The 15132-nt window shown below is 39.0% G+C and overlaps 1 protein-coding gene across 4 annotated transcripts in view; it reads right to left on the reverse strand.

Moving 5' to 3' along the window:
- Window positions 1-15132, reverse strand: part of ATP2B2 (ATPase plasma membrane Ca2+ transporting 2) — a 708548-nt gene that overhangs the window by 526517 nt on the left and 166899 nt on the right. For 3 of the 4 annotated variants that reach the window (XM_043550962.1, XM_043550952.1, XM_043550959.1), the window contains exon 2: window positions 952-995. The gene's annotated coding sequence lies outside the window, so the exon portion shown is untranslated. Of the gene's footprint in view, window positions 1-951; window positions 999-15132 lie in introns of those variants that run through there. The other variant, XM_043550956.1, reaches the window with a different exon arrangement.

The raw sequence follows: 15132 nt of genomic DNA on the forward strand, positions 1-15132 counted from the left end.
TTCACAGTTGTGGATGTATAAGTAAGTGCCTTTGCCCATCATATATGCCAAGAAAAAACAATTTGCGTATACTGTATGTACAGGACATACCCCGGAAACCATTCAGTGTAAATATTATGTCAGTATGTTACAATCAGACTCAGGGATTCGTTCCAAGATACAAAACCTTTCACTATCAATGAAGCCTAGGTTGATGATGAAAAAGTAGTTAGTTTAATTTTTGTTTTGTTGCCTGTAAGAAATGAGTTGATGGTCTCTGAGTATTTCTATTGGACAAGCCTCTACTTTACTAAACACCTTGTTGGTTTTCTGATCAGAGGATCCAAGGACTAAACAGCCATGGAGACTGACCTAAAGAATCACGTGCCTTCTACAGATGGTCCCTGCACAAGGTAGAGACACACTGGTGGGGCAACTTGCAGTGCTTGTTGTTGTTACTGGTATTACAGTAACCACGTGGGGGCCTCAGTCATGGATGCAGGTCCTATTTGGATAGGCACTGTGGGGCGGGAGGAAACAAAAAACAAAAAAGAGATGGTCCCTGATCCAACAAGTAAGTGCATGCATGCCACTGCCCATAAGCTTGCTGCCTGAATAAAAAGGCTTCAGTCCACAAAGCTGGCAATCCAGCACATTTCATTAAAAAAAAAAAAAAAAAGTAAAATTAAAATTAGACCAAAAAAGGTAAAAAAACCTCTGATCTCAATATCAAACAGATAAGCATTCTCAACAGGATATTCAAAAAGTGATGCTACATTGGCCATTGTAGTGGTTTTACTGTACTAAACTAGAAACATGGCTTTAATTGGGTGGATTAATCTGGAAAAGCATTTCTCAGTACGTTTCCTGGGTGGTTTAAAATGATACACTGACAAACTAGAACAGTGTCAGCGTAACAAACGCATATGATTGTATCACAAATAACTAAAACCGAGGAAATGAAAGACTTACCTTGAATATGTCTGGTTTGGATCTCATGCAACAACGTGCAGGCACTAAATGAAAAAAAAAATTGAAGAACGAGTCTTAATCTTTGGAGATGCAAATTATTGATTAAGCAGATTGAATTTAAGACTCAAGGAAATCCAGCCCAGCCAGTTAAGAATGCCCAGCTTTACTTGGTTTTCATTATTCTAGTAGTTATGGAATAAAACAAAACATGTTTTTATTATTATTTTCCTACTCCACAAATCTGAAAGTGAGTCTGAAAAAAACTAACACTAATTTCTGTATAACTATAGTGCGAAAAACTATTTAGTTATAACAACTGCCAAAATCAAAACATTTAGAAATGTGGGTCCATTTTGTCAATAATATGTTGTAATTCATAATTGGTCTCTGGTAAAGTGCAGAGTTAAAAGCATTAAAATTAGCCTAGAAATAAGCAGACACTCAGTTTTACTCAGAAACAAATATACTGAATCAAAAAGGGCTAATAAATAAATATGCACATTATTCAGAGTAATAGATCACAATGGCTTTTGGAAAAGATGAAAAAAGAGCTCTTCTAGGAATTGCTATCAAGAGAAATCACAAAGATAAACAGTTTCCAGATTTGACACTTTGAATTCACAAAATCTTTAGTAAGTATCTATTTCAACACCTCTTAGAGGTGATTAAGTATTTTAAATAAATGAGGACAAAATTCATATTAATATTTGTCAAGATAACATTTGAGTAGCATAAATGGTCTTATTAAACCTAACATCTTAACATTAGCCATTCTGAATATTTTGGTACAAGTTTATGCACTGCTACATACCAATGACAACCATCTGACAATCTCAGAAATCTTGGCATAATGAATAAAATAACTTCAATACCAACTTCTCTCCTACAGTCCAAAAACACTTCAGAAATATAAAGCAGGTTTACAAAATTGATTAATTACTTTATTTACAACCAAAATGCAAACCCTTCTTGGATGTAATCTACTATTTACTATTCACTGTTTGAACCCTGCACATCCGTTTAGGCCAGGAATTAAAAACTAACAACATATCCAATTTAAACATCAGGGTTAATTTAGGAAGGCAATATGTAATTAGCCAAATTAGAATTTGGTTACAAGACCAAGGCTATCACAATTCCTGGAAGTGGCATGGGATCTAATTACCACAAGTGGTCAGGAATCTCTATTTTACGTGCCATCCGAAAGAGGGCACTGCCAGCAGTACAGGTTTTCCAAGTTCCTAATGCCTTGTCAGGGTATAGTTTCACCAGTGACTAAGTAGTAAAGATGCCAACATTGAATCTTCAACACCACTTCCTGTCTTTCCCTTGGAAGTTTCCCATCCCAGAGGAATGTAAGTATGACTGGAAACAAAAAGCTATGCAACTTTGGGCTGCATAGAAATTACAGAGGTAGTACAATTATTCTCTCCGTAACTTCAATGCAACCAATACCTGGAATATTCTATTCTAGGCAACACATTATAGACAAATAGGCAAGTTACAAGTAGATTCTGAGAAGACCAAAACCAATAATGGTGCTGGGAGAAGTGATTTACAAGGAAGGATTAACAATTTAAATGTATACTGTGGCTAAGCAATTAGTCACTCACAGATATGACATTGGTCTACAAATATGTGAAGGGTCTTAACACCAAGGAAGGAAAGGAATTTAGTGTGATGGATGGAGGAAACTAGGAAAAAATGGACTGAATATCAGACTTCTCAAACATTGAGATGTATTATTCTGTGGAATGAACTCCCAAAAGCAATATATGGAACCACCATCATATTTGTCTCTTAAAGCTTGACTGGACAAAATCCCAGAAAATATACTACAGTGAAAAACCCTCAGCTTTCAGGGAGATGGACTGATGATTATATTGTATAATACCACAATTGTGATTACCACTTTACAGAATGTGAAAACAAAGTCCTTGTCCTTATCTAAGAGAGGAAGGATTGTCTTGTGGTCAAGTCATAGGATAGGGACATGTGGGTGTATTTGCGGACTATCACAGATTTTCTGTGTGATTTTGTGTAAACCACTTAATCTCTGTGTCAGTTCTCCATCTGTAAAATACTCCCCCATATCTTACAAGGATGTTTTATCAAGCAGAGGTGGATTATGGATTTGTTGGGCCCTGTGCCAGAGGAAGTGGGGGCCCCCCTCCCCTCCCCTTCCGCTGCAGTCTGCCCCCTGGGGCTCCTGCCAGGGAAATGGGGTCAGGGCACAGAGGGCTTGCCCCGCCCCCCAGCCTGGACACTTCTGCCAGGGAGCTGGGTCAGGATGTGGGGTACCCATTTCTCCAAGGCCCCTGGTAGGGGCCCCATTGGCTCAGTGGCTAATCTGCCACTGGTTGTGTGTATAAATTAGGGCTGCCAAGTGATTAAAAATTAATTGTAATTAATATCACTGTTATTTAATACATGTCAATTGGTATTCTATTGTTTAACAGTGTGATTAAAACTACAATTAATTGTGATTAATTTTTTTAATTGGATTAATTTTTTTTGAGTTAATTGCTTGAGTTAACTGCAATTAAATTGACAAACCTAATATAAGTCCAAAAAATGCTGGACAGGTGCTCAAATACTAGTGATAAGGACCAGATAAATACCTACACACTCTTTCATCTAATTGCTTTGATTCTATAAAGACCCAATAGCACTAAAAATTGAGAGATCTGATGAGACCGCAGCCCATGCTTGTAAAGCTACACCTCACAAAATTATCAGTGTTAGTTTTAAAACATGAAAAGAAAAGAAGTACTTGTGGCACCTTAGAGACTAACCAATTTATTTGAGCATAAGCTTTCGTGAGCTACAGCTCACTTCATCAGATGCATACTGTGGAAACATACTGTGGAAACTTTCCACAGTATGCATCCAATGAAGTGAGCTGTAGCTCACAAAAGCTTATGCTCAAATAAATTGGTTAGTCTCTAAGGTGCCACAAGTACTTCTTTTCTTTTTGCGAATACAGACTAACACGGCTGTTACTCTGAAACCAGTTTTAAAACATGTTACTTTGGTTCAAAGGATTAGCCAAGACTAACAGTTCAGTAAGTCTTCAGGCTGCCATCTGCTATTTCTAGTGTTCTGGAAAATTACAGTTGTTAGAATTATTACATATTGCTATAAAATTCCCTATAAAAGGGATTGATCTAAGAAACCTAATCACTCATGATAGCAAATTTTCTATGAAACTAGTTTTTCTATCACAATCGTCGAGCTTCAGTTGTTCCCTTAAATTGTTTAAGCCTTTATTGAAACAGAAGTTCAGAATGCCTGTAAATGCCTAATAGCATTTGGCAGAAAACATGAATAATTATGTACATAATGGTGATTTAATAGCTTGCTATGGAGAACAAAGGGTATTGATTTTAAGAATATTTTTGATGAGGGAAGGGATTTACATCTCCCTGAGTCAAAGTTTGATATAAGAACTGAAGACTGAACTCTAAAGATGTTGATTTGAATCCCCATCTATTCACGACCCTAAAAATCTGGCAGAGCCATGCACTATGAAGCTTAGATTCTGAAGACAGATGCTTCAGCATACAAATTGCCTACTTTCAGGAGGAGAGGGAAGATTTTTGAATGGTGCATGAAGACATGAAAAAATGATTAAGTTAAAAGGATGGCTGGCATTGATACTATGCCCCTTTTTCATCTGTGCTCTGATGCTCAGCTTTGGCCAAGGAGTGCCCAGAACAGTGTAGGAGGAGAAGAGGTACACATGCCTTTTGCTTTCACCTCTCTGCCCCTTACCTCGAGCTGTCTGGGCAGGAGGCTGGTTCCAAAGTGTAAAGGCAGACAGAAGTGCTTATAATTTACACCAGCCGCCAATGGATCCAAAAGGGCAGGTACAGTTACCAGGCAGCACTGACATGTTGTGACACCCCTTTGTAATGTCTGCAGGGGAAGAGGATGATGTAGAGGACACTGTGATGGTTCTGTGCCACATGAACTAACCTGGGGCATCCTCAAGGGTTGGTTACTCCAGCTTTAGAGTTATTTTGTACCAATAGAAACATGTAATTTCTGCACATGATGAAATATATATATTAGTACTTTCCTAGATCTACTGCATTGTGCATATTCTTCCACTGTACCAAACCACACTAACCCTGATCACAACTAAACTAACATAATATTTTGACTGCCTGGAAGTAATATAGTAATGCAGCCTATATTTTCCCACATTTGTGAATGTTAAACAATAAAATAAAAAGTACACCATTAAAATATTATGTATTAACAATCTTTGCTTGAAAATGCTCTCTTAAGTAAACATCATTAACTTTAAGTCAATTAATACTGCAGTTAGACCTCGATATATTTTTGCATTGCATCTCGGAAAACACTTCCCACTGCTAGAATTGTATGCTTCTGTCCACTAACCAACTGCATTTTATTAATGCCACTCAGTAGGTGTATTTTCAGTAACAATACCTCATTCACATATGCTGTGCCAGAATCATTGATTTATATGCATGACTTCAGTGATAAGATCTGGCAATATTCTTTAATAACTGTTTAAAATGTCCTAGTTGTGTGCTTCAAACAACAGTGTTATTCCAACACCTAGACAGAGCTCTTTCCACTTGTAGTATTTTCCACTACTCAATATGCACAACCCGGCATCCGATAGCCAGGATTTTCCATTGTTTTCTTTATTTGATTGTCTTCTAGTTACACAACTTTTTGTCCAAGTATGAACATGCCTGTAGTTCACAAAAGAATCATTATCAAAATATGCTGACTACATTGTTCAACCTTCATGCTAAACATGAACATTTAGTCAAAATTTGATATCAGCTTTTAGCCAGACCTTAAATACCAGACAGTAGAAGAAATTACCATTTTTCAACATATAAAGACATTCTAGTCAGTTACTCTCTCTAGACTACTATATGACCTTCTCTTCATATTATCTGTAAATTGCTTAGCACACTCTTGATGCTATATAATAAGTAAAGCCAATTTTTTAAACATAAAACAAAAATTCACATCCCCCGCAGATTCCCTCCCGCCCCAGAATTGATTGTGATAGGGAGGCAAAAGGAAGCTGCAATTACACCTTTCACCCACCAGGGCTGATGTGGTGCTGGAAGGGCAGCTGGCTCATGGGCCAAAGCAGATAACTGTAGAGAGGAAGGGGGTAGAGGCTGCCTGTGATGGGTTGGATCACAGAAAAGCCCTTGGGAACCGCCAATTGATGTGCTGAGATTACTTCTGCCCCTGCTTTCTTGCCAGCTTGGGACTTCAGTGCCCTGCCTGGTTTGAGCCAGACACGCTAGCCTGCTGCAAACCCAGGCCCAGGTCTGAACAACGTCCCCCACAAACTACAGGCTTAACTGAAAACAACTTAAGAAGTGTTCCTGTCTCCAACACTCAGATGCCCAACTCCCAATGGAGTCCAAACCCCAAATAAATCTGTTTTACCCTGTATAAACTCATAAATTTTCCACCCTCTATAACACTGATAGAGAGATATTCACAGCTGTTCCTCCCCGCCCCCCCCCCCCCCAGGTATTAATACATACTCTGGGTTAATTAATAAGTAAAAGTGATTTTATTAAACACAAAAAATAGGAATTAAGTGGTTCCAAGTAGTAACAGACAGAACAAAGCAAATTACCAAGCAAAATAAAATAAATCATGCAAGCCTATGCCTAACACAGTAAGAAAGTGATTACAGATGAAACCTCACCCTCAGAGATGTTCCAGTAAGCTTCTTTTACTGACTAGGCTCCTTCTAGTCTGGGTCCAGCAATCACTCACACCCCCTGTAGTTACTGTCCTTTGTCCTAGTTTCTTTCAGGTATCCCTTGGGGGTGGAGAGGCTCTCTCTTGAGCCAGCTGAAGACAAAATGGAGGGGTCTCCCAGGAGCTTAAATAGACTCTCTCTTGTGGGTGGAGACCCCCTCCTCTCTCCTATGCAAAGTCCAGCTCCAAGATGGAGTTTTGGAGTCACATGGGCAAGTCACATGTCCATGCATGACTCAGTTTTTACAGGCAGCAGCCATTGCCCACATGCTATCTTGAATGTCTCCAGGAAGACTTCTTATGTGGATTGGAGTCTTCCAAGAGCCATTGTTCGTTAAGTGTTTCTTGATTGGGCACTCAATTTGCACATTCCAAGAAGCTGACCAAATGCTTTACGAAGGCTACATAAAATCAAGCAAGTACACAGCCAATATTCATAACTTTGAGTACAAAAATGACACATGCATACAAATAGGATGAATATATTCAGTAGATCATAACCTTTACAGAGATATGTTACATGACATATGTAGCATAAAACAATTCCAGTTATGTCATATATACATTCATAAGCATAGTCCCATAAAGCATTATGGGGTGAAACGTCACACTGACTTCCTCACAGTGCCCTGCCCACAGGGCCAGATGAGGCAGCATGGGATATGCAGGGTGGGGGGGGATGACAGACAGGGCAAGGTACACAGGGCTGCAGGGTAGGGTCACAACATTGAGCGAGTGGCTGAATGGGAGTGGGGGTGCAGGGCCAGATGGGAACAGGGGCAGATATGCCTGACTGAATGGGGGAGGCTGTGGTCAGCCAGGGTCTGTATAAGGGAGACTCCCCAACTCCCTAACAATCCCTCCCTCTCCAAAAGAACCCTGTTCCATACTTCTCCCACCTCCACCCAACAACCCTGCAGGTTCACTCCCAGGCTCCTTCCCAGAAATTACTTCTCTCTCCCTCAACTCCTGTTACCCAACTCCCCCAAGCCTTTGCATGGTTTCTGAGTGATGCGAGAAATAGGTTTCTGTATTGTAGTTTAAATGAATTACCACCAAAAGTTTTATATTAATAGGCCTAATAAGGAACCTATTTGTCAAAAAACATTTCCGGAATCTTTTTTGTTACAGACATGTTGACAAATATTTTGAAATATATTACCAAAGTTATTGAAACTGGTACGATTATGTTATTTTGACAAATAAAATATGCAGAATTTTCAAATATTATGTGCAGAATTTTTAGGTGCAGAATTCCTCCAAGAGTAACCTGAAAGGGACTTAAGGTGCAGTCCCACCCTGTAACTGTGACACCATTCTTGTACAAATTGCACTATCATCCGCAAATTCTACACATGATGGGTGGGGAAATAGCTTTAATATAATAGGCTAGCAATTGATTCAAGCTGGTAGCTGAATTACTGTATTTTGAATGGTCCTGTGAGAGACCTAAGTTTGGAACCAACTATTGCTCACTGAATGGATCAAACTTGAGACCAGGTGAGTCGCAGAGCAAAACAAAAGGTCTCTGAAGCAGACTGTCTATTCAACCTCAGAGCTGCCAGCCACTTCAAAAAGTAGCAATATCAGCAATCCCACAGAAACTATGCATTCTGCCATTCAAGCTGGTGGTGAAGTTATGAAAGCTGGAGGCCAGGGAATGCATTAGGCAATGCAACCAACACTGATGCTTGGAGGCCGACTGCCAGAAAGAAAGAAATTGTACTTTTTGAGGTGGTTTTATTGTTTATATTTTATAAGGGTATAAACCTTTAATGCTCTTTTAATATTTGCTTTATTTTACATAAAGATTATTATAGTTTATCTGCAATTTGAAATCCATCTCATCCTTCTGATAAACCAGGATTTCAGTACTAGTAATTATAGTATTACAAAATAAAACTGAATGCCTCTGTGTTAGAGCAATATGTCAAAAAGACAGCCTGCACAGCCTCTCAGTGGCTATGGTACATCTACTGTCATCTCTCATCAGGTGACAAATTGGAAAAGTTGTGAGTGCCAAGTTTCCTTGTTCTATTAGATCAGTCAAGGGGGTTGTTTTGAAGAACAGTTGTGTCTTAGAGGTGATAGACCCAAAAATAGGAGCTGGCACTGTTGAGAAAGCACAGTGCATGCAGGGGGGGAAATGATCAGCTTGACACCACAGTCTGGCTGAAATGCCCCAACCCCCAAGCCACTATGGACTTTCAAGGAGGAAAACTTATGCCTATAACTTTAGTGTTTAGGCATCATTAGAGACAAGGATGAGATCCAGGATCAAATTCCAGGCTCCTCATCTTGTTCTTAAGGACAAAAAGGGTAGCAAGTACTGCACTGGCTATATGATACTCAAGCCACGGGTCAAGAGGGTTAAGAGTATGTTGGCTCAGAGTTTAGGACAGTGCTATCACAAGGTCCTTCAGAAATATTTTTCAGAACACCATTTCCCAGTACTGAATTGTCCAAAAGATTGTTATTTCAAAAGGTACAACAGTGCCTCACTGTCAAGGATCCTTCCCCACTCTGAACTCTAGGGTACAGATGTGGGGACCTGCATGAAAACCCCCTAAGCTTATTTTTACCAGCTTAGGTTAAAACTTCCCCAAGGTACAAACTAGTTTACCTTTTGCCCTTGGACTTTATTGCTGCCACCACCAAGCGTTTAACAAATATATAACAGGGAAAGAGCCCGCTTGGACACGTCTTTCCCCCCAAAATCCTCCTCAAACCTGACACCCCCTTTCCTGGGGAAGGCTTGATAAAAATCCTCACCAATTTGCATAGGTGAACACAGACCCAAACCCTTGGATCTGAAGAACAATGAAAAAGCAATCAAGTTCTTAAAAAAAGAAATTTAATTGAAGAAAAAATAAAACAATCACCTCTGTAAAATCAGGGTAAATACCTTACAGGGTAATCAGATTCAAAACACAGAGAATCCCTCTAGGCAAAACCTTAAGTTACAAAAAGACCCAAAAACAGGAATATACATTCCATTCAGCACAGCTTATTTTATCAGCCACTTAAACAAAACAGAATCTAACGCATATCTAACTAGATTACTTACTAAATTCTAAGACTCCATTCCTTTTTTGTTCCCGGCAAAAGCATCACACAGACCGAGAGAACCTTTGTTTCTATCCCCCCTCCAGCTTTGAAAGTATCTTGTCTCCTCATTTGTCATTTTGGTCAGGTGCCAGTGAGGTTATCCTACCTTCTTAACCCTTTACAGGTGAAAGGGTTTTTCCTCTGGCCAGGAGGGATTTTAAAGGTATTTACCCTTCCCTTTATATTTATGACACCCACTGAGACAGAATTCCCTTCAATATACAGTGGAGGATATTTCATGGTAAATTGTATGTCAGAGATATCTACTATGTGCTTCTCTTGTAGGTTAAAGGCTGCCTCCAGGAAGACTGCACTGTATCAGAGGAGACTATGGAAGACTTTCTATTATTCTGCTCCTTTAACATCTGTATTTCAGAATCTGTTGGCCTCAAAACTGCAAGTTCCACTGTAGCTTGGGCAGACATACATACAATTGGTTTTAGGACTTTTTCAGATACTAGTGCATCTAAGGAAGGACAGACATTAACCACTCGTTTTCTTTGAGACCCTGGCAGTTGTTAATGCAACAGTTTTAGATTACCTGTGGCAGAGTCATTGTTCAACCTGTTTTCAGACATAGGATGACACACCTGAAACTTGAGTTTGAACCATTGGGGCAGTCATTCAGTTGCTTGCAATGGCTGAGAAAAAACAGATGAGTTTGACATCATAATGGGGGCTCATGGTATTCTACTGATCTTTTAGTTCTCCAGACAATGAGTTTGTGGAAGACTGTCCCTATTGTGACTAAATTTGGTGGGTTTGTTTTGACATTTTATTTAACAAATGTAAACAGAGATGAGAGAATAAAAACAGAAGTTCTGCCTGCTCTACTTAGATGTTGAAGATCATTGGGTAACTACTACTTTCTGCCATAGAAGTTACCTTCTATCACTAGTGCTCTGTATATATGGTAGTAAGTTGTACTGGTAACTTTTGGAATGATAGTCAATGGGTAATCATAAAACTGTTATTTCACGTTGTTTAGAATAAGACTCAGCATTAAGTATATAGAAACCGCACGTCCTAGTCCTACTGGGCAGTCCTGACTTGTTTATATGGTATCTTGAGTACTACTTTTAGGACATTTGAAATGTCCTCGTTTTTCATTTAGTCAGTGACAACATTCCTGTTTTTAAACTACAAAACATTTGTTCCAGATGCCTGGTTATGATGATACAAGAAGTAATTACAGAGTGTGTGCGCGCTAATGATTGTTCAAAGCCAAAGCCTGTCATAAGTTGGCAGGTGACAACAGTACAATATAAAGTCCAGTAGGTTGATGATCCAGTCTAGTTTGTCTTAGCTTGTAAAGCTCTTTGGGCCAGTAACTATTTCTTTATTACATGGTGGGTACCATGTTTAACACAATGCAGCTCTGATCCTTAGTTGGGGCCTTTAGAGTATGTCCACACTGCAATTAAAAGTCGTGGCTGGCCTGTGCCAGCTGACTCAGGTTCCCAGGTTCGAGCTAAGGGTCTGTTTAATTGCAGTGTAGATGTTTGGGCTCGGGCTGCAACCCAAGCTTTAGGACCCTCCCACCTTGCAGGGCACCAGAGCCCAGGCTCCAGCCCATGCCCGGACGCCTACAGTGCAATTAAAAAAGCCCCTTAGCCCAAGCTCCTCAAGCCTGAGTCAGCTGGCATAGGCCAGCTGCAGGTATCTAACTGCAATGTAGACATACTTATCTCTGCTACAAATAAACTAACCACCTTCTGTGCAAAAGGCCTACTCTCGATGATCAGAGGGCATGAAGAGACAAGGAGACAATACAGAGCAATACTTCCATCCCTTTCATCTGTGGCTGCCAGAACCATAGAATAGAAGGAAGCGAGGGGCACCGGGGAAGATACAGAGCTCAGTCTCTCTTTGATCTGTTCCAGTGCCCCAGGTGAATCTTTCTAATGCAGCCAGAGGAGAGAAAAAAAGGAGCCAGAATGTGAACACTTGAGAGCTCTTTGATAAATGCACTTTTACCTTTTCTAAGGGTTCCTTAAAATATTTTTTGCCACAAAAGCGTCTCTGTTAGTTTCAAAATAAAGGTCACCTTCCACAGTTAGTTCTAAACAGCAGTAATTCAGACCTTCCAACTGGAAGGTACAGTTTACAGCAAAATAAGTGATGTTAGACGACGGTGAAAATAAGTACCTTATGAAAAGAATTAACATATACCTATTCTACCATCATAATTCTACCCCTCCCCCGCCACTACAAACCACCACCACTATTGCCAAATGATTAGACAATAGACACATTTTCTGCCTCCTAATAAGGTCCAGATAAAGGAGTATATAATAGAGTATAAAGTCAAATAGCTACTATATTTATTGATTAAACAGTGCTGTAGGTGCAACTGGATACTTGTCAAACAGATGATGTTACAAGGGAACATTGGAAGGAAGACGCCTGAAGCAGCTGTATATTACAATGTTGGTTTTTTTAATACATAATTTGCTGAGTTTTTGCTATTCACTGTTGTGCAGAGGCATTGCTATGAGTACCAATGAGAAAAACGGTGGAGACAAAGGAATGATGAAGTATTTCATTGTCTTTCCACTGCAAACTGTAGCATTACCCAAAAATTAAACAAACTTGTCGGGGGGGAGGGCAGGGTAGTTAAAATAAACTAGTAGTGAAAATACAATTTCCTTTACAGGTTAAATTACAACATTAGGAAAACAACGGTAAAAATAAGCTGTCTGGAGGCCTGAACATGCAAGTTCTGAACTCACTCTCCTTCGAGGCTCATTGGTAATTCTAATGAAGCCTCTTCACTCCACGTGCTGCTAATCAAATTGTCAGAAATCCATTTAGTAATTTCTCAGTATCCATAACTGATTCAGACTGCAAGAGTGTCTCTGTTCAATCACAAGTTGGAATTTACTTTTTTTAAAATGCTGTATCAACTTCATCATGAGTCAGACTGTTAATGAATCCATCTGTAACAACTGTAACGGGTCACAAAGTTAAATTTGGTTTGTTCACATTTGTTTGGAAAATATCTGACAAATGTGATTAATGATTTGCCTGAATTGCATCAAATTTTAGAAAACCAACTCCATTAATTTTGTACACTTATTCTCTTCACTGAAGATACCCAATGCATTTGTTGCCCAGGTCACACATACAGCATACATCAAACAAAAACTTGTTTATGTAAGCACTTTATTCAATACACTGTTTTATGTTTAATGCAAATTAACTGTTATGGAAGTTTAAAGTATCCATACTGTATAACAAATGCAGATGAATTCAATATGTTGTAACTTTATAAACCAAAACCAGGCATCTCTGCACAGGTTTATAAAGAAGTGTTATCAGCATGGTTAGTGGCTTAAAACATTGCCTCTGTATTATCTGTCTCATGCAAGGACCATCTTTTACACTACTGGAAGGAATCATTAAAAAGTGAAACAGGCATGCATGATTTCATTTGATCGCTGGAATTAAAAATCACAGAATTCAAAGTAGTGTCTGATCTTTATTAGAGATTATTTGCATTTTAACAGTTCTAACCACTATCTTTCTGAAATTATTTCTGGTGTCGAGAACAATGGGTAGTGTGAAAGCCAGCCATGACCTTCACCACCACCAAATTTTGGCATGTACATTGTATTAGTATTTTGTAAATACTTTACTTAATTGCAAACAAATGTACTGACTGGATCCAGATTGTAGCACAACTCCAACTATTTAAAAAGAAAACAAAAATAAGCCAGTCCATAAACAACTCCTTCTTTGTTCATTTTTACCAGGATTTCATAAAATGCTCACATACAAACACAAATATCAGGAGTTATGTATTACCAATTCCTTTTATAAAGGCATATCTTTAGGTCTAGAATATTATCTGATAAAAGTTCTCAGGATACCTACAACTACAACCTTGTTCCATAAACCTTTAAGGCTGTATCCCACATAAATGTTTCTTCCTCCAGTGGACCAGTTCAACTATCTTACATAATATTCCTACCCTTTTGGAAGACACATACCGAACACAGCACAAGGGGCTAATTCCAAAGAGCAGAGACTCACCTTTATGCACTCTCAGAAGCTAGTTTAGGACTTGTACAATGAGTCCCTCTTTCATCTAAACAGCACATTCTCTTAATCCTAAAAATGAAAATCCAGGGCTGGCAAAGTGCTGCTTCAAACATTCTAAGCTGGGAATCATGCCCTCAACTTTTGATGCATGCACAAGGTTTCTTGGCTACCTATACTTATGCCTGTGTGTTAAACTGGAATTCTGCCAGGTAAGAGTGTGATAGGTCAGTTTTTCTAGGGTTAAATGAAAACTAAAAAGGGATTTAAATGGGCAATTCGCATGCTGCTTCCAAATGCCATCTATCTCTAATGTAAGGAGTCCTTCCACTGTGACAGCATGGACACATTCACACCACATGTCTCTTCACACTAAGTCAAAACCTGTTATCAATTATGTGCCAAAAAAAGAATATGAACAGTTTGGTGGGGGGAGTGACATGTCCATGGGCTTTTATGGCTGCAAATGAGACAGACTGTATTGCAGCAGGCATTTAGGAAACCCACCCAAAGCATAATAATATACACGTAGGATATGCACTATGGGCTACATAAGAGCAATGCCTCTAATCATTCTGCATGACAGCAGAAAATGGCACCAGGGGATAAGATAAATAACAAAGCAATCAACCTAACAGAGTATAAAATACAAGTTGTTCACTTACCCCAACAAATGATAAATTTAATGAACACAGTAGTTCAGATTCATGGCATTTTAGTAAGGTATTTAAACATTTTTTAGAGAGGCAAAACCTACTGTGTTGGGACAAATGAGTCCATCATGGTCCTCACTTCTACTAAAATTCTTAGACTTTCAATATAAAAATTATACTATTCCTGATTATTAGAGGATGGTGTTTATTTTGGTTTCTGGTGACCTCTAAAATTTGTGCAAATGACTAATATGCTGTAACTAAAGGTTTGAGTGCCTTTCTACCACATCTAGTGTATACGTGCGCACATACACTCATTTTTGTACAACTTATTGCCAAACAGAACTCTGTTTTACTGGACAATGACAAGTGCAATTCTCCTCAGACTTGACAAAATGGATATCCACCCCACACAAAACAGGATGTGTATAAAACTTATTCTAAATGCAGAGTTCATGTTTAACATACTGCAATACATAATGCTGCTGTTTGCCTGCCACACAACTATAGTGAGGAACAAGGGACCTCAAAAGTCAATAAGAAGAGGTTTCTTTAAACGCATCAGGAGCAAGAGAAAGACAAAGCAAGTGTACATCCTCTACTT

This window comes from Chelonia mydas, chromosome 7 (assembly GCF_015237465.2).
Source record: "Chelonia mydas isolate rCheMyd1 chromosome 7, rCheMyd1.pri.v2, whole genome shotgun sequence".
NCBI lineage: Eukaryota > Metazoa > Chordata > Testudines > Cheloniidae > Chelonia > Chelonia mydas.